Raw genomic sequence first — 20,000 nt, forward strand, 5'->3', positions numbered from 1 at the left:
TGGGTTGCAGGCCAGTTCCCATCAGGGAACACACGAGAGGCAACCATACATTGATGTTTCTCTCCCTCTCTCCTTCCCTTCCCCTCTAAAGATAAATTAATTAAATTTTTAAAAAAAACATGCTGGCAAACACGTGCAGTGTGGTAGTCATGTAGACAGGGTGGTCAAGCAGTGACATTTAAGCTGCCACCTGAATATGAAGAACAAGTTGGAAAAAAATACACACACACACACAAAGGAAGAAACATGGGAACAAACTACACAGTGGCCAGCAATTTGTGTGGGTTTTCTATTCAGAAACTAATATAAGGGTTTATTGATCTTATTTATCTTCAGTAATTTAATGTTGACACTCCATAGCTGTTCTCATCTGTATTTCTTTAATTATTCAGTCTGAACATATTTTCATAGCAGTTTACTATTTTTCTTTTAAAAAGACTTTGACAGAGCAAATCTATCCACTATGGTGATACGGCAACATTATAAATTATAAAGATAATACCAATAAAAAAAATGTTACCTGTCATTCTTTATATGCAAACAGTATCTTCATAGTTTTAGAAAAATTATCAAATAGAATCCAAGTCTTAACTATAAATGTGCAGAAGTCTGAGTATCTGTTTTGGACCATAAGCCTTATTCATAATAATTTTCTAACTTGAAAAAGAAACAAAAAGCAAGTCACACAAAAAGAAAGTATCCAAAAGATGTGAAGTTTCTTTTCTCAATATACACAAATATATATTTTAATATAAGGTAGAGATAATCATAACTAAAGCCAACCAATCAAATTACCAAAATTCACTCAAAACCACTCACAATTCTATTTTGAAGGCCTTCTAATTTCATACAAACAGAGCTTTTCCCACTTCTGACATTCATTTCATGTCTGTGCTCGAAAAACATAAGGGGAAGTGAGACAGACAACTACTATCTCAGAAATCAACTTAGCACCTTTTACATGTTACAAGTCCTAGTGTTTGGTTTCTGTTCAAACTGTAATTTCCCCAAAAGGAAGTCTTGCTTCTTCAAAAATGCCTACTCTGTTTCGAACCATCCAGCCTGGTTTCAGAAACTGTAACCCCCCTCCTAACTAAGGCTGAGTAAAAAGACCCTGGACCATAAGCCACTTAGGAGACATACCTTATCTTTGCAGGGGCAGGTGACTGGTTAGTCAGTGATGGTAAGATTCCCCAAAGGAGAGACGACCTAAGACAGGCACAGTCACCAAGGAGCTCTCAGAGGACTTGGGGGTAGAGAAAAGGGGGGTGATGAACCCTTGCCCCTCTGTTTTGACATAGCCTGAGTCCTCATTCTGTCATTAAGAGGTCTCCTAATCTCTTGACTGTCTTTACTTCGCCTGCCTGACTTAAGCTTGAAACAATGCCTTAAGCCTGAAACAACGTCCATGATGGGTGTGGCCCTGTGCTGGAAAGGGCGGGTTCCCTGGGGCAATCAGGTCTAAGAATCTAGAAAACCTACTTTGCTAATACCCTCAATTTAAATAAGGGTCCAAGTGTGGAGTTTAGCCCTTTAACTATCTGACCCTGACTCAGAATAAGCCCTCAAGAGTTTTCTGAATGTTATCTATTGTTTAATCATTTCTGCCTGACAATGACTGATGAGCTTTATGTATATACCCTGTATTCCTATGCAAAATGAACCCAATAAAAGCCCACTGAGGAATGGGTTCCTGGCCCTTCTCCTTTGAGATCAGCCACCTTTCCTATTTTCATGGGGGGAGGGCCTGCAGGTGGAGCTCCCACGCTACCATTCCTGGCTGGTAGTTCATTAGGAACTTCATGAAAAAGTACTACCCCTACAGATCTGTAAGCATAATATGACAGCTCATGGCTATGACATGTGACATGAGGTAAACAACACAACTATTTTGGGTAAAAATATTCTCACAATTAAGATAAGGTAGCCATGTTCTTACACCAGCATTTTAAAAGAATCTACCTAGTGACCAACACTATTTATTTGATACCAATGATCAATACTTAATATTTATTGATAGAGGGATCAAAAGCAGAATTATCTTCTGGAGGACAGGGTCCTTGTAGTACACATCCCCCCCACCCCAGGGGACTGTTCTAGCAACCTATATGTAACAGTGTACTAGCTGGCATTGTTGTGAGAGGCTGCATTTGGCTTCAGTGGATTTTTTTTTGAAGACTTTAAATGCATTTGCCCATTTCATGAAGGGTGATTTACAAGTGCACCTGCCAACATCACACTGTGCATTCAGCAGTTTTTGACCCAAAACACCTCCCACCTTCCTTTTACACCCAGATCTTCCCCCATGGACTTGTTTCCTGGATGAAAAGAAGTCCTAAAATGGAAACACTGTGCCATGTGGAAGAAGTGAAATAAAAAACAGCAGAAGCACTAAGGCATCAAAATGGATGATTTCAAAAATTGTTTTGAGCAGTGGAAAAAATGTCTTAACAGGTATACTGCATCAAATGGAGAGTACTTGGAAGGTGACAGAAGTTTAAACATATAATACACAATTTTAAATAAGTTGTCAGGGGGGTTGTGGGGGTTAACCATCCCTAGCATTATGTGTTTGGCATGTTAGGATGCAGAAATAATAAGACCTAGTTCCTAAAGTGCCAGTTAAGGGCCTGGTATGAACCCAATATCCTCAAGTTTGTAACATTCTTCAGATGACGTGGTTTCATACCCACATTATCACCCTCTTTGCCAATGAATCAATTCCTGTTTGTTCTCTTTCACTGTTATACTGAGAACTTAATGTGATTCTCCAAATGTGGCCTAATATAGAACTATTTAGACTCTATTAATGTGTTCTAAGATTTATCTTTCTGGTAGCCACACCTCATGTTCTGGCTCTGAGTCACTAAGAGCTGAAGTCCTTTTTCATAATCCTTCTTCACATTCAAGATGCCCTCCTTCTACATCCTGTATTTATACAACTGTTGTTTTATCCTCCCCCCTCTATTTAAAACCCAAGTGTAGAATTTCAAACAGTCCTTTGAAATCATTTCAGATACAATTTTGTCACTTGGAGCAAGGGTTCATTTTCAAACTGCTCTGCAGAGCCAGTTGGGACGTAGTTTCCAGTCCCACCACCCTTTTCAAAGCCCAAGCCTCTCCACCAAACCACTTGTCTAATTACCAAGCAGATCAGTGGTCCTTGAAAGAACATAGCTCTCGAGGAACAGACACATTTTACGTAAAACATAATGCAAAAAAGATCTTAAAATATATAATTACATGACTTTTATAGCGTTAAAAACACAGATCTTATTTTTCAACTCCAAGAAAAGGGAATAATGTTGGCAGAGAAGGCCAAAGCAAGCTTCTCTAAATCAAGACCCCTCCAAGACAAGACAGACTTCAATTACACCTCTGCCCCTCTCACACCGGCTACATTTGCCATGCCAGCACTGTGCTTGGCACATGAGAGACGGCTGCTGAATTCACCAGAACACACACTTTGGGAGTACTAACTACAGTTCACCCCACGTTTGGAATATTGTAGGTAGCCTATTGAGAGGTTACATTGGGCAGGCAGATTGGCTCCCTAAAATTAGTGCCAAATAAAGCCTTTCAATAGGCCACCCTGGGGTTCCAGCTGTGGCAAACTACTTGGCTAGAACACACAGAAACCACACTAGTAGCCTTCAGCCCGTAAATACTAGGCTTATATTCAAAAAGCAGAAAAACTTACTTAAAAAGAACCACAAAAAAAAAAAAAGCGCCTTTTTTTTAAAGGTTTTATTTCTTTACTTTTGGAGAGAGGGGTAGGCACAAAGAGAGAAACAGCAATGTACCAGAGACATCAATTGGCTACCCCCTACATTCCCCCAACCATGAACTGCACATCAGCAACTCAGGCACGTGCCCTGATGGGGAACTGCACCAGCGACCCTCTGGCCACAAGGCCAGCACTCAACCCACCAAGCCACATCAGCCAGGGCTTATCCTTCCATATCCATGGAAGGATATGGAAATTGAGTTGGGCTAGGAAATTAATGCCTATGACAAACAATTTGAATTCTAGATATTTACACGTGTCTTTTTAAATTGAATTTATTGGGATGACGTGTGGTAATAAAATTATATAGGTTTAAGGTATACAATTCTATAATACATCACTTGTATATTGTATTGTATATTCACAACTCCAAGTCTCCTTCCATCACTGTTTATCCCCCCAAACCCTCTTCCACCTCCCTACATTTAAAGTGCTTTGAATGGCTTCACTACTGTAATTTAATGTCTGTATAGGGCTCTGCTGGGCAAATCATCCTTTTTATTTCCTTTTCTCATTCCCATTAATATCAAACTTATTATCTCACAGGATATATTCAATTTCAAGAGATCTCCTGTATCTCAAAGGCCGTATCAGAGCATTCTCACAGCGTGAACTCTCACTTCAATGTCTGCATTACAACCAATTAAGACCAAACCATGTTTGACATATTCTGACAGACACCAGCCTCTTCTGCTAGCAGCACCTGCTTCTCTATAGCAAAGCACAGAAGTACCTTTATCATCCAACTTTCATTACCAACTCTTTCTCTATGGTACCATGGCAGAAATGCCAAGTATTAATTCAAGGAAGAAGTGTTAAAGGTCCCAAATAAGATCTAAGCCTAAAGAATTTCAAGAGAGTTAATAAATATCACCCTTTAAAAGAAAACTCATGGTCAAAACAAAGGTTAAGAACGATCACTATGAAAATTTTCCCAAGAAATAACCCTCCAAAAAGAAATGCAAAAATTTGAACATGAGATGGAATCCTTTTGGGAAAATCTCTAATTTAAGATGTAAATATTAAGATACACTAAAACACTGAAATGTGAACCACTTATGATGAGTTGATAAGCACAAGTTTTAGGAATACTGAATATTGAAAGTAGAAAACAAATTGAGAGAAAAAGGTAGATATGGTTTCATGATCCATAATAATTATCTAAAGAAAAATATCCACCTAGCCCTTGCCAGTGTGGCTCAGTAGTTTGGAGTGTTGTCCCATACATCAAAAGGCTGTGGGTTCAATTTCTGGTCAAGGCATGTTTACCTAGGTTTCAGGTTCAATCCCCAGTCAGGGCACATATAGAAGGCAACCAATCAATAAACCTAAAAGTTAACCAAGTCAAACAAAAAGACTTTTGCTCTGCCTCTGGCTGACAGGCTGGGAGTGGGGTGGGGGTAGGGGGGCAAGGGGCGGTGCATTTGTATCTAGCAATGTAAAGTTTATAGATAGAATATTTATGCTGGCAATAGGGAAAAAGACTTTAAATCAGGACTCACCTGAAAGGATGGGAGACATCATTTCCTCAAGCAGGATAATTTAGCTACCCCGCTTTGACTGACTTAATAGAAACATCTAGCTCCTCCAGCTCTCTGTCTTGAGTATGTTCACTGAACTCTTGTTAACTTGAATTTAGTCTCTGCATGGACCTGCCTACCAGGAAAGACTGCCCTACACAAATAGTGGCTTTTTCGACAGGTCTGTATCCACTGGAAATTGAGTCCCTGGCACTTTATCAATAATAATTGCTAATACATACTAAGATGTGCCAGATGAGAGAAGCTAGAAACCGTCAGCATTATCTCATTTATACACACAAACCTCATTAAGTACCATGTTCTATACCTGTTTTACAGAAGAAGTGAGGACTTAAGAGAGTTGGTAACTTGCTCCCCCCCCCCCGCCCCAAAGTTCTATACAGCTTGTTAAGTTCAGAATTCAAACTGTAACATTATGTTTGAGTCACCATTACCCTTATGGGCTATCTCCATGGTATACCTCACCCATCAGTCTCTTGTGAATTTGACCAGTTAAAAATAAAAATCAGTCTCAGAAGTATAACTACCTTGAACCACAAGAGCTCAGATGCTTAACCAAAGCAGCCAACAGCTCTCTTCCCTTACCCCTATCTCTAACTCATGACATATGCAAAAAATGAAAATAGGCTCTGCCGGAAATCTGACTCAGAACATCCAGTGCAAAAATAAATCCCTTGCCAAAGACAGCAGGAATGTCTCTGCTGCAGATAATTTCAGAGAGCCTAAACTGGGAAAGCCAGTTAGAACAAAGAGCTTTGTGTAATTAGAGGCAATACCAAAAAGCAGGAACATAATGACCAAAAGTAAAAAAACGGTCCTTGCTTGGAAATGGATCCATCCTTCAGAGGGGCAGCTCAATACCAGCCTCTTTCTGGGGGGATTCCCTGCTCTAGAATGTACCTGTTACACCAGACCTTTCAGTGCAGCACTGTTCTCAAGATTAACCAGAACACAGCAGAAAAATAGTGTGAAAAACTAAAACAGTAAAACCTCCTTCCACGTACCCCCCACCCTCACAGTCCTAGGCAACCACTAATCCATGTGCCTGTGCTGTACACTTCACATACATAGACTCACACAATACGTGGGGTTCTGTGACTGGCTTCTTTCACTTAGCATGTTTTCAAGACTCACCAGTGTTGTAGCATGTTATCAATAGCACATCAATCATTTTTTCCCACCAGGATACATCACATTTTATCCATTCATCAGCTGATGAACACTGAGGTTGTTACCAGTTTTTAGCTATTATGCATAATGTACTATAAACATTCACGTGCATGTTTTTGTGTGAAAATGTTTTTTATCTCTGAGATACATAACTAGGAGTGGTACTGCTCATTCCATATGGTACTTCTACGCTTAACTTTGTGAGGAACTGCCAAACTATATTCCAAAGCAACTATATAATTTTATACTTCCACCAAATGCATATGAGGGATCCCATTTGTCTACATCTTCAATACTTGTTATTGTCTTTTTTTATTACAGCCATCTGGGTGTCAAGTGCTACCTTACTGAGGTTTTGATTTTCATTTCCCTAATGACTAGTGACACTGAGCATCTTTTCATATGTGTATTGGCTATCTGTGTACCTTCTTTTGGAGAACTGTCTATTCAGATCCTTTGTCCATTTTTAAAATCAAATTACTGGATTATCTGTCCTTTAATGAGTTGTACAGTTCTTTATAAATCCTGAATACAAGTTCTTTCAATGCAAGTTTTGCAGTCTCCCATTTTTGGAGGTTGTCTTTTCAATTTCTTAATCCTAACCTTTGGAGCACAAGGGTTTTTAAATTTTAGTTTTTTTAATGAAGTCCAATTTATCTTTTTTCTCTTGCTGTTTGTGCTTTTGATGTCTGTCATGTCTAAGAAGGGTTTGCACAAGGTCACAAAGATTCACTAAGTTGTCTTCTAACAGTTTTATATACTTTTAGCTCTAACATTTAGATCTATGACCCATTCTGATTTAAATTTTGTGTTACGGTGTAAGGTAAGGGTCTACTTCATTCTTTTGTGTGTGGGTATCCAAATGTCCCAGTACCATTTGTTGAAAGACTATTCTTCCCCCACTGAAATGTTTTGGCATCTTTGTAAAACAATCAACTGATCACACATGTGAAGGTTTATTTCTGTACTCTCAATTTTATTCCACTGATGTCATGTTTACACTTATACCAATACCAGTCTTGATCCCTATAGCTTTGTAGTACTTTTAAAAAAGATTTATTTATTTTTAGAGAGAGGGGAAAGGAGAGAGGAAGAGAAACATCAACGTGAGAGAGACATGGATCAGTCAGTTGGTCGCCTCTTCTATGTGCCCTAACGGGGAACCCGACAGGCACCCTCTGCTTCTGTGGGATGACAACCAAACAAACATTCTCCAATGTCTTCCTTTTTCAAAAACAGTTTTAGCTATCCTAGTTCCCTCCGAAATTGCTGGTGATAAAAGACACAAATGATGGGAGATAAAAGATACACGCACGTTCTTTTGGGGAGCAGCCCAAGTCATTCCCTTCTCCTCCTTCTTCCACTTCCTTCTTCACAGGCACTCGTCTCCTAAACTCTAAGGTGATGGGCAGCTGGCAGTTTGGCACAGGCTGATCTCCTGATCCTTACCCCAAAGGTGTCTTTTCTCTGACTTCCCAGGGCGCTCAGGCAGCCTAGGCTAGGCTCCCCTGTGGCTTCTGCTATGCTAAGCCCTTTCTTGTTTCACTGTCCCCAGCTTTAATAAACGCATCCTCATAGACACATACACACACAACACAACACAACACAACACAACACACACACACACACACACACGATGTAGCCCTGGCCTGGTAGCTCCATTGACTAAAGCATCATCCTGGTACGCCAAGGTTGCAGGTCCAATCCCTGGTCAGGGCACATACAAGACTCAACCAACGAATGTATCAGTGGGTGGAACACTAAACTGATGTCTCTAAGGTCAATATATAAAATTAAAATTAAAGAAAAGAAAGCAATTTACAATTTGCAAAGGATTATAGGCAAAGCAGTGGGACTGATTTGTGCTCTGCATGCCACTGGCCCATAGTTACGGGCAGGAAAGCAGGACTCAGGTGAAATATTAAACATGTTTACTATTTCACGCTTTTCTCAGGAGATTACACTTTCCTGTGGAAAGTGGAGGGAGAAGAGGAAAACAGACTCAAGAGCAGCTGTGGGTTTCTCTAGGGTAAAAAAAAATCATTACTAAAATTCTCAAACTTGGCCTCCCGGTGCCTACCACAGGCTGTGTTCTTACACCACCTGTTGAGAAAGAGGCGGTAGAGTAAACCCGCCCCATATACACCTCAGCCCAGGCCCTCTCCCTGATCTGTATTGTGAATAGGGAAACATGGAGAGAAAATAAATAAATAAATAAATAAATAAATAAATAAATAAATAAATAAATAAATAAATAAATAAATAGATAAATAAATAGATAAATAATTCTCAAACTTTAGTTAATTATATGGAATTTGGTAGAACTTGCTTTAAAAATGTATAATACATAGGTACAGGTGTACACATAAAACACATCTATTCCCTGACCTGACCAGTGTGACTCAGCTGTTTGGACGTTGTCCCAGAAAACAAAAGGTCAGTTTCAATTCCCAGTCAGGGCACACGTCTGGGTTGCAGCAGGGTCCCCAAATGGGGTGCATGCGAGAGTCAACTAATTGATGTTTCTCTCACACATCAATGTCTCTCTGCCTCTTTCTCTCTCCCTTCCCCTCTCTAAAATTAATCAGTAGATAAAAGACAGATCTATATAAGCACTAAAGCAAACTATAAACAATGGTTACCTCTGTGGAGCATGAAGGTATGAAAAGGAAGTGAACAGAAAGGACAGAGCATTTACTTCTTATGTGTAATTGTTTAGCCAGTGATTACAGGTAGCTTTCTACATTATGCTAAAAAAAGTTGGTAACATTCACAGTTAATGGTGTTGATTCTTTTATCTGTAACAGAGAATTAAAACATCTACCTACTTTTTTGTAAGATATTTTTTTAAATCTAAAATGGTAATTCCCACATGGCCCTAAATAAATATAACTGCACATTAATCACTAAAAGTCCATTTGGGGGGACCTCACCACAATGAAGTTGTTTTGTTCTTTTATAACTTTAACGACGGTTAAGAAAGGCAGGCCTTATAGCCAACTGGGCTCTATTTTTTAAAACTGATTTTTATTATGGAAGGGTTGATTCAAACACACACAACAGTAAGTAGTGTAAGAAACCCAAGTGTGCCTATCATCCAGCTTCAAAAATCATCAACTCTCTGCAGGTGGGATCTACTCATGGTCAAAATCCTAGTGAAGTTCACATAGATACTGACAGTCTCCACAGCTGTTTTCCCATTTCTTTCCCCTAAAAACATCAGAGAATGCTAACATTAAAAACCCAAACCTAATGAAGGGACCAAATGGCTCACCCTCTACATGCTTCTCCATTTATGCTCTGCAACTAAGTCTGAAAGGAGAATCATTTGTCAGCAAATAACAATCACTCCAATTTAAAATCAAACACATTTTAAGTAAATTCCAAGTACAAGGTTAAACTATCTTCTAATTACAGTACATAAGTAATCCAAAATACCAGTGCCAATGTGGGCTGTTTTATCAACTTGTTTTTAGAAGTGTGAATATTTCATAACAGCTGAGAAAATTATGAGAGGGGAAAAGATTTATAAACTACATCTTTTAAAATTTTGATTCTAGAAATTCTTTAATATTGACTGATTGAGAGGGGAAGGGAGGGTAAAAAGAGAGGGAGAGAAATTTCTATGTGTGGTTGTCTCTCACATGTACCCTCCCACCCCCCAGTGGGGACCTGGCCTGCAACTCAGGCATGTGCCTTGGCTGGGAAATGAACCAGTGAACCACTGGTTTTCAGCCCAGCACTAAGCCACATCAGCCAGGGGTATTAAATATTTTTTGATTAACCACCCCAAAAAGCTAAGGCCTCTAAGTCTACAGACTCCAAAATCCACTGTAAAAATTGTGAGCTCACTTCCAACTACTTGTTTGGCATATACAGAAATATTTAATATTGTAATTTTTTTACCAGTGTGCTTTTTTATGCAAGCCCTGAAAATAACTTTTATCAATGAGACATATTTCGGTTCACTTATGTTAACAATAGACCTGTTTACGAAACAAATTCTCAACTGTCTTTAATAGTCATTGTCAGGCTAGAAAGTGAATTCAAAGGAGGAACCAGCTCCACAAACTTCACAGAAACAATTCAGCACCGGGTCACTTGTGTTCAGAACCAGATTAAGGGACAATGATAAAACCCACACCCCCAGAGAAATAGCATCTGGCAACTGATTCTTATGTCAAGGTTACTGCAGAAACAAAAGGCCCAACTATGTGTATTTTTTTTCACTACATTAAAAAAAAAAAAAACGAAACAGGCCCTGGCTGGCATAGCTCAATGGATTAAGCACGGGCCTGCGAACCAGAGGATCGTGGTTCCATTCCCACACAGGGCACATGCCTGGGTTGCAGGCCAGTTCCCAGCAGGGGGATGCACAAGAGGCAACCATACATTGATAGTTCTCTCCCTCTCTCCTTCCCTTACCCTCTAAAGATAAATAAATAAAATCTTTAAAAAAATTCCTTGGGGGAGGGAAAAAAAAAGAATCTTATTGGTAAAGTATTTTTTTTTTTACACTTACGCTAGCTACTCATGGACACATGGATAATTTTTCTAAGTGAGCACTAAGCAGTTTCCCTGAGGGTAAGCTCTGAAGAAACTTAAAGGTACAGCAATTAAGGAATGGCAAGCCTGGCATAAAAGCACACATGGACTATTTTATAATAATAAAGAGTTTCTTCCCCAAGGTCAAGAATTTTGCCAATGAGGGAAATACTGGGCCAGCTCATAGCCACAAAGGTTCAATTTCAAGTCCTCCAAAAAGTCCACCTCTGTTCTTCCTTTTCTAGCCTTAGTATTTCTTTGGATGGTAAACAGAAACAGTTATCTGTCTCTTAGAAAATTCATACCAAACCGCATAGCAAAAAACCCCCAAAACACCAATGATATCTTTCAGCTGTCACTCCAAACTTCAGGAAAAAGAGTAATTCCTTTCTAACACTATTGCTACTTACTTTGAATGCTTTGGGCTATTCTGATCTGTTCTGACAGAGGTCGTCTCCAAAAGCCACCCTGCCTCTGAATATTCGCAGGTATTGTGTGGGTACAGACTATGGGCTCCTGCCTATCTAGCAGGGAGCCTACCTTTCTCTTCTTGACTTCCCTCCTTTCAAGCCCAAGCACCAACCATCAAGTAAAACAACAGACGCTTCTCTGGTGTTCTGTTTGGCTACTGCAAACTGCTTTCTTCTCTCTCACCCATCACCCAAACATATCAAGAGTCCCGGAGGATGGCAGAACTGATCTTTTTCATTGCCAACGGTGAACAACAAAAACTTTTAAAAACTGTGTTTATTTTTTTTAAGTTGGCACTAAACAAGTGTTCAAGCACCTTAGATGAGAGAAATTTACCAAAACCAAAGTAAACCCAAAACCCTTCTAATAAACCCAGAACCCTTATTGGGAGCAAGTTTTTACTTCTCTGTACCCATTTTTTCATCATCAAAATGAGGATGTGAAACAGCTCTATCACTGGAAGAAAAAGTTTGCACAAACTGAGCAGGACATTCCTCATCCCTACTTTAGCCATGTCCTAAAAGAGGAATTAAATGGTAAGGGTTAAGCTTTTGCTTTTCAAAAAGAATTACCCCTCCACTCCCAATCCGATCAACTGTGAAATTTACTTGTGAAAAAATCATCTACGATTCATATCATAGTCTACTCCTTCATAAAAACTAGCCAGTCTGCCTGAAAGTAGATAGATACTAGCTGATCAGGGGCTCAGCCACTTACCTTCTGACTATACTTAAATTTTAATTACTTACATTGGGAGCAATCCACCTACACTAACAAACTCAGACAGCACCAGTCTCCCTTGGGAAAGGTGAATTCCCAGCAGGAGTCGGGGAATCTGCTACAGAGACTCTGGCCAGGGTAGGGACGCTGCTACCTTCTTTCCTTACCACAGGCCCAAACAGGTGTCATCTCCTTCCTGCTCTTTAGAGACTGAATTAGTTTCTTGTCCCAGTGACATGGCAAACTCCACCCCTTCCATGACCAGGACCTTCTTACTTCTCAGTAACTTGTAAAGGTAGGAAAAATTCAATGAGATATGTATATCCAATTTGACACAGAATATAGCATGCAGAGGGGCACTAATTATTTCAGGCCTTATTTCCAGAATCAGTTTATAAACTTTTATTACTTAACACCAGAAAATATTAAATAATTAAAGATACTGAAAACTAACCTTTGCTGGGAAATCCCTTTATTCATTCTTTCAATTGAACTGCTGTTTCTCCCCCAGTCAGAAATGAGAACATACAGAAGTTTTAAAACATCTGGGATATTACACAATATTCACAGAAAACAAAATGCTTGAAAATTAAAAACATACAAATAATAAAGTCTGAAGTCACTAGCTTGAAAAAAGCTAATAAAATGCATTAAAAATTTTTTACACACATTCATTTATCTATCTATTTTTAGTGCAAGGAGAAGGGAGGGAGAGTGGGAGAGAAACATCAGTGTGTCGTTGCCTCTCGCAAGTCCCCTACTGGGGACCTGGTCTGCAACCCAGACATATGCCCTGACTGGGAATCAAACTGGCAACCCTTTAGTTCACAGACTGGCACTCAATTCACTGAGCCACACCAGCCAGGGCACACACCACTTTATTTTACTATTAAATATGCCTCCTAGCCCTGGCTGGTGTGGCTCAATGGACTGAACGCCAATCTGAAGACCAAAATGTTGCCAGTTTGATTCCCAATCAGGAAATATGCCCAAGTTGCAGGCCGGGTCCCCAATCCCCAACTGGGGCATGCAAAAAGCAATCAGTCAACGTTTCTCCCATACATTGACATTCCTCTCCCTTTCTCCCTCCTTTTCCCTCTCTCTAAAAATAAATCAATAAAATGTATTTTTTTAAAAATATGCCTCCTAAAGGTACTCTGAAGGTATAATCAGTATGTAGGCGGTAAACTCAACTTTACTTGCTGTCACCCTGTGTTATAAATGTACAGTTTATCTAGTTATGTCATAGCAAAAGGAGGTGACTTGGAATAACAGGAATTCTGGGGGACTTTAAGTAATAACCTCTGTAGATTTCGGTTTATTCTTTTGTGAAGTGTGGGTAATACTGAACGTACAACTTACTTTTGAAGATTTCAGGATGGGTAGTAGGCTAAGCTTTGCAAACACAAACAGGACATTGCACTAAGAGGTACTTACTGAAAAGGTAAATACAGAATTATTTCTCAATTTTTTAAATAGTGTTTTCTCTTTAAACAAGTTTCACAATCGCTGTAGTTTATAGTTACTTTGGTTAAATTGGTGTGAGTATATTCTCCAAAAAGTAACATGATCCAACAAGTACCAAGAGCATTCTGCTGTTCTGTCAAAATTTATCAAACACTTATTCATGGCATGCTTTATGCTGCATGCAGCAAACAAGACAAGCTCCCCAGCCTGTTGTTATTACAGGTAGAAAATAATCTCTTATTATCTCTTCAGGCTCATAATGAGACTTTGAAAGTTTTCTTTTGCTTGCACCAGAGTAAAGTCAGAAAGGAAGTCAATAGTGGTGAAAACTTTTCCAAGTCACACCCCCTCTTTGAAATGAAGTTTTCTTATGTGATAAAAATAGGGTAAGGCTTTAGTCCATAATAATGTATTAATACTGGCTCATTATGTATCATACAAATGTAAGATGTAAATAATAGGGGAAATCCAACATAGGGAATACAAAAACTATTATGGGTTAAACTTTGTTGCCCCTCGACTCCCAAAATTTGTATGTTGCAGCCCTAACCCCAAGTACCGTGGAGTATGATGTCATTAGGAGACAGGATCTTTACAGACATAGGACTGGTACCCTGACAAGAGGGGGAAGTCTGGACACAGAAATAGGCAGATGGAAGCCACTGTGAAGAGACACAGGAAGATGATTATCTGAAAGCCACTAAGAGAGGCCTAGAACTAACAGGTGTCAGAAGGAATCAATCATGCCAATGCTTTAATATTTTTTATTTCTAGCCTCCAGATCAATGAAATAATAAATTACTGTTACATAGCCACCCAATGTGTGGTGCTGTCTTACAGCAGTCCTAGCAAACTAATATGGGAATTCTACACTAACCCTGCAATTTTCTGTAAGCCTGACATTATTCTCAAACAAAATTTTTATTTGGGGAAGGGGGGGGTGTAATGGTGTCCATACTGACAATTACGAAGACCAAGGTAGGTAATAACAGGGAAATCCCCGCTCAATGAAAATGGAACCCACAGTAAGCAACGAAATTAAGACTATAATTCAGGTTTCATTCAGTTTTCCATAATATGTTACTTCAAGGTGAGTGTAAAAGTGGGTATAAGTGAGGGAATATGTGGAAACAAACACTCAACCTAAAATGCACTGTCCCAAATGGACAGAACCCTCATTGAGACTTACTTTATAATACTGGACTAAGTTCTGCAAGCAGTAGTAGCAGCTTTAACCCCCCCAAGAGAACTTGGTTCAAATTTTGGCTCTTCCATTCATCAGATGAATGAGATACTCAATCTTCCAAAACTGACTTATACCTCGAAAGATCCGCATGGGAATTAAATGTGTAAGCTAGCTGGCATACAGCAGGTGAGCTCCATAGGATACACTGAGCTATAACCCCAGAGAGAGACTAGAACTTCTCTGACAGCAAACAGATTTGACCACTAATTCCATTTTCTTGCTATTAGTAATAAGCAATGAGGTCTCCCTACACAGAACAATAAAATGTTTCATACTTTTACTGGCTAAACTGGCGAATGCTTCACTGAGGAGGTATATAGAAGCAAGAGAAGGTCCTATTCTAAGGTCGTGACCTTTACAGGAAAAAAAAAAACCTTTGCTGCTGGATGTTAGCAGAGAAAAACAACAGCAACCCGAGGAGCCATTCACAAGGAAGTCGTTCATCACAATATCCCCAATGTGGGCAACTTTTATCTTCTGAGGATTTACTCAATGGATGTCTATGATGCACAGGATCATCTATACAATTAAAATCTTATCATTAGAGAAACAGAACGAACAGCATTGCAGTCAGCAGCTTAAATCTCAATTCACCCCAGAGGCTCCTCTCCTGTATCCCCAGGAGAGGGTAACAGCAATTTTAGCTCCTGTTTTAAATAGGTATGTTATCATTGGGGAACATTTTCTTCTCATTTTTTAAAAGAGGAACTCTCAGCTTTTCTAACTTAATAAAGACACCAATGCCTATGGCTTCCTTCCAGCTCTAATTATGGAAGGAAAAACTTTTAAAACTTTTAAACTTTTAAAAACTAAATTAAACTGCCAATCATGACACTTAAGTATGCATGGTTTTTTTTTTTACTATTTATTTAATTTTTAGAGAGAGAAACATCAATGCATGGTTGCCTCACACGCCCCCAATGGGGACCTGGCCCACAACCCAGACATGTGCCCTGACTGGGAACCAAACAGGCTGGCACTCAATCCACTGAGCCACACCAGCCAGGGCAAGTATCTATTTTTTTAATGAAATTATTATTAGTAACATCTTGGCCTCAACCAGTGGTCCACACTGTAATCACCTGAAGAGTTTTTTTTTTTTTAAGTCCACCTACCAAGCTTGTTAACCAGGGCACCTGGAAAGGGAGTCAGAACCAGTGGTTGATGGCTATTATTTGCAGATTCCAAGAACCAGGATTATGGTCTTTCTTCACCAAGTAATTATCCCACCACTGACACACAGACCTCACTGTTTACGTGGAGTTCTACATCAATTGTTTACAACTCTGTTAAGAGAATAATTTGTTTGACATGTTTTACAGACACTGGTTTTTTATAGGATCAAATCATCTTATTCAAAAAAGTCTATCCACAGAGGTTTAGAGGGGGAAAAACATTTGCATGTTTGTACCATTTTATGTTCATCCATCACTGCTTCAAATTATGTTTGAATTGTAGGAGGGTATAATTCAATAACTAAATCTCATTATTTGCTCCTTCAGGTATATGAATGAGCTTTTAAAGCTGCGCTGTCCAATACACACGTGGAGCACATATTTACTGGGCGCGTGAAATGTGGCTAATCTAAAGATGAACCGTGGACACAAAATAAATACTGCATTTTAAAGACTCAGCACAAAAATCAGAATGTAAAACACCTTAACTATTTTTATATTAATTACATGTTGAAAGGACAGTATGTTGATATATTAAATCATATAAATCATTAAAAATTTCATCTGCTTTTAAAAAAATAAGGCTGCTAGAAAACTTAATTACATGTGATTCACACATTAGACTTCTCTTGACCATGCAGTCCTAAAAGATAACAATAATTAGGTCTTTTCAAATGCTCAATTGTGAACCTAATACAAAATTACTTAATCATTTTTAAATTCCTCATTTATTTTTGAAGTTTCTTATCTCTATCCACTAAGACTCTCCTGTTGAGGTAACTATCTAATGCCTTTCCATCTCACATCTGCATTTCATCAGATAAGGAAAAAAGAGAGATGCCCTAAACACCAACAACTCTACATAAGAAACCAAAAATGACTCCAAGATCTATCATTTTGAATCTTACCAATCACCTGAGTTTACAAAGGAAATAAAAAGAACCCAACCTGTTGCTCCCATTTAAAATAAAGTGATTAAGGCACTACTCAAAGCTATCTAAATCTGTAGACAACTCAACTACCCCAAAAACCAAGTGGATCCAAACACTCAGCCAGAACTTAATTCGGATATGTGTGATCAGTGCTGCCCCTCTCAACTATCTATATTCTAATTATTTCCCAGGACATCTTATATAGTTTACAGTTGCTTTTTAAAAAAAGGAACAAAACTGAATTCATCATATTTATATGTGAAAGCTCTGGCTTGCCATGGTTTCAAAATTCTAAATGATGTGGCCCCTGCCTACGTCTCCGACATCATCTCAAGCCACTGTCTTCCCTTCCAATCCCCCTCGCTGAGCGACAAGGGCGGCTTTCTTTCTCTTCCTTGAACAAGCCAGGCATGCAGAGTGTTGAGCACCTTTACATTTGCCACTGTCTCCACATAAACACTGTTCTACAGTTGCAAGCATGGCTGGCTCCTCTCTCATCCTTCAGACCTCAGGTCATCACCAGGTCTTCCTTTAGTATATTACCTACTGAAACCTCACTGCTCCCCTACCCCTGAGTTATCTTGTGGTCCTATTTTTTCCCTAGCACTCAGGAAAACCTGAACTTACCATACCTGCCCCCTCTCTAACTAAAAAGTGAGCTTCCAAGAACAGGGGTCCTGCCTGTCTTGCTCACTACTGGTATCCTTAATACAGAGAACAAGCACAGAAACAAGCAATCAAGTGTCTAATGACAGAATCAAAAGCTGCCTTAAAAGACAAAAATAAGAATCTTAAGGTTAAAATCTAGTATGTTTATTATGCCAATTGACTTCCTATGTACATGTCCTTCTAGTCTTTATTTTTTAATTTCCAATACTTAAGTCTCTTCATTTATGCATAATATTTACTTATTTTATTGACACTTATAGACACCCCCACTTCCTCCCACTTTGCCTGCCCCTCATATTTCAGTCTCTTGAACTGCCATATTTCCATACGGATAAAAATAAGAAGTATAGAAATAATCAATTATATTTTGTTTGCTGAGGCTAAAGAGGCAAGAAAAGCATGCTTCACTAAATATTTAAAGGTGAATAAGACTACAATAATAAAAACATTTGAGTATTAACACACGATTAGAGAGCTAAATGGAATAAAATACAAAGTTTAGAAATATACCACACAATATACCCTTACAAAGGTGGCTTTTCAAATCACTAGGAAAAAGAATAAACCACTGTTTGGGAAAAATAATTAACAATATGATTTTAAACAGTAAGATTTTTATCTTCTTAACACAAAAATAAAATTCCCAGTTAAAGAAACGTAAAAAAGCAAGCCATTAAATAACAAAATAGCTCTGGCTGGTGTAACTAACTCAGTGGATTGAGCGAGTGCCTGTGAACCAAAGAGTCACTGGTTCAATTCCCAGTCAGGCCACATGCCTGGGTTGCAGGCTAGGTCCCTAGTAGGGGGCACACGAGAGGTGACCATACATTGCTAATTCCCCCTTTCTCCCTCCCTCCCCTCTAAAAATAAAATCTTTTTAAAAATAAGAAAAAAATAAAATACTAGGCATGACTCACAGATTCAAGAGTGGAAGCTTGGTTGTCAGGGGGCTGCGGAAGGGAAAAATGGGCAGTTACTAATCAATGTGCACTGAGCTGCTGGTAAGCTTTACAAATCTTGTACAAAACTGTACCTACAGAGAACAATGTACTTGTACACTAAACATCTGTTAAAAAAGTAAATCTCATCTTAAGGGTTCTTACCACAATAAACAACTCATCCATGACAGTAGCAAATTGAAAAGCCTTTGTGAGAGATGGGGAGAAAATGGTTTGTAATTTATTGCGACTGAAATCCCTGACTCACTTGGGAACATGCAAAGAACCAACTGTCACTTTGTCCTGGCAGCTGAAGGAGCACACGTTTCTGCAAGCGTATCAAGGGCGTATCTTGTAGGGACTGAGGCTGTTAAGAGTTGCATGAAGTAGGACTGATGAAACAGAATTCTTGCTGAATATGGAATATATAAACATATCCAAGTGAATAACTACAACAAAGGTTAAAAACCGTAGCCAAGGACAGATCCCAGAAAGTAGAAAAACACAGAGAAGGGAAAAACAAAAATAAAAAGACACAAACCTGCCTGATCAGTTCTAAAAATCCAACATCCTGCCCTGGCTGGTGTAGCTCAGTGGATTGAGCATGGGCCTGTGAACCAGAGGATCGCAGTTCAATTCCCAGTCAGGGTACATGCCTGGGTTGCAGGCCAGTTCCCAGCAGGGAACCCACAAGAGGCAACCACACATTGATATTCTCTCCCTCTCTCCTTCCCATCCCCTCTAAAGATAAATAAATAAAATATTTTTAAAAAAATAAAAATAAAATAAAAATCCAATATCCACACAAAATTCCAGAAAAAGAGTAGAAAAAACAAAGGGGTGAAAAATCAACAATATAATTCTAGAAAACTTCCCAGAACTGAGGGACTTAAGTTTCAGTCCATTGAGTGACCTACTAGCACAATGAATGAGAAGAGCCACAATAACATCATTACGCGGGGGGGGGAAACGTTTTAAAGTCATATAAGGGCAAAATAAAGGCATTCTTAAATATGCGTGTCTGAAAATTTGTATCTTCAATACCTGTTGTTCTCGGGAAGCTAATGGAAAAGGTGCTCCTCTAAAACAAGTGATTAAATCAAGAACAGTCTAAAAAAAGATAAGAGGATCCAGTGTGAGGTAGGAAAAACCATCATGACGATGACGCAGCGATGGCACGTGTGCCTGCTGGGCGGCAACCTAGAGTACATGTCTAGAATGGAGATCAGAAGGCACCTTCAAGAAGATAATATTTGTAATATATCCTAAATGCTTCCAGCATTGAGCAAGATTTATGCTTTTGGGTAGAATTCAAAGAGGAATTACCAATAAAAACATG

The 20,000-nt window shown here is 39.0% G+C and overlaps 1 protein-coding gene and 1 non-coding gene across 4 annotated transcripts in view; one reads left to right on the forward strand and one right to left on the reverse strand.

Annotated features, from left to right (window-relative positions):
• THRAP3 (thyroid hormone receptor associated protein 3) overlaps window positions 1-20,000 on the reverse strand; it is a 61,718-nt gene that overhangs the window by 24,578 nt on the left and 17,140 nt on the right. The window contains exon 3 of one of the 3 annotated variants that reach the window (XM_037149834.2): window positions 18,641-18,673. The exons of the other annotated variants lie outside the window; for them this stretch is intronic. The gene's annotated coding sequence lies outside the window, so the exon portion shown is untranslated. The remainder of the gene's footprint in view (window positions 1-18,640; window positions 18,674-20,000) is intronic. 3 annotated transcript variants of the gene reach the window in all.
• On the forward strand, window positions 8,562-8,693 carry LOC119052568 (small nucleolar RNA SNORA51). Its single transcript, XR_005083160.2, has one exon. It is a non-coding gene; the product is annotated as a small nucleolar RNA SNORA51 (small nucleolar RNA).

This window comes from Artibeus jamaicensis, unplaced genomic scaffold (genome assembly GCF_021234435.1).
Source record: "Artibeus jamaicensis isolate MK-2021 breed Jamaican fruit bat unplaced genomic scaffold, CSHL_Jam_final scaffold_847, whole genome shotgun sequence".
In the NCBI taxonomy this organism is placed as follows: domain Eukaryota; kingdom Metazoa; phylum Chordata; class Mammalia; order Chiroptera; family Phyllostomidae; genus Artibeus; species Artibeus jamaicensis.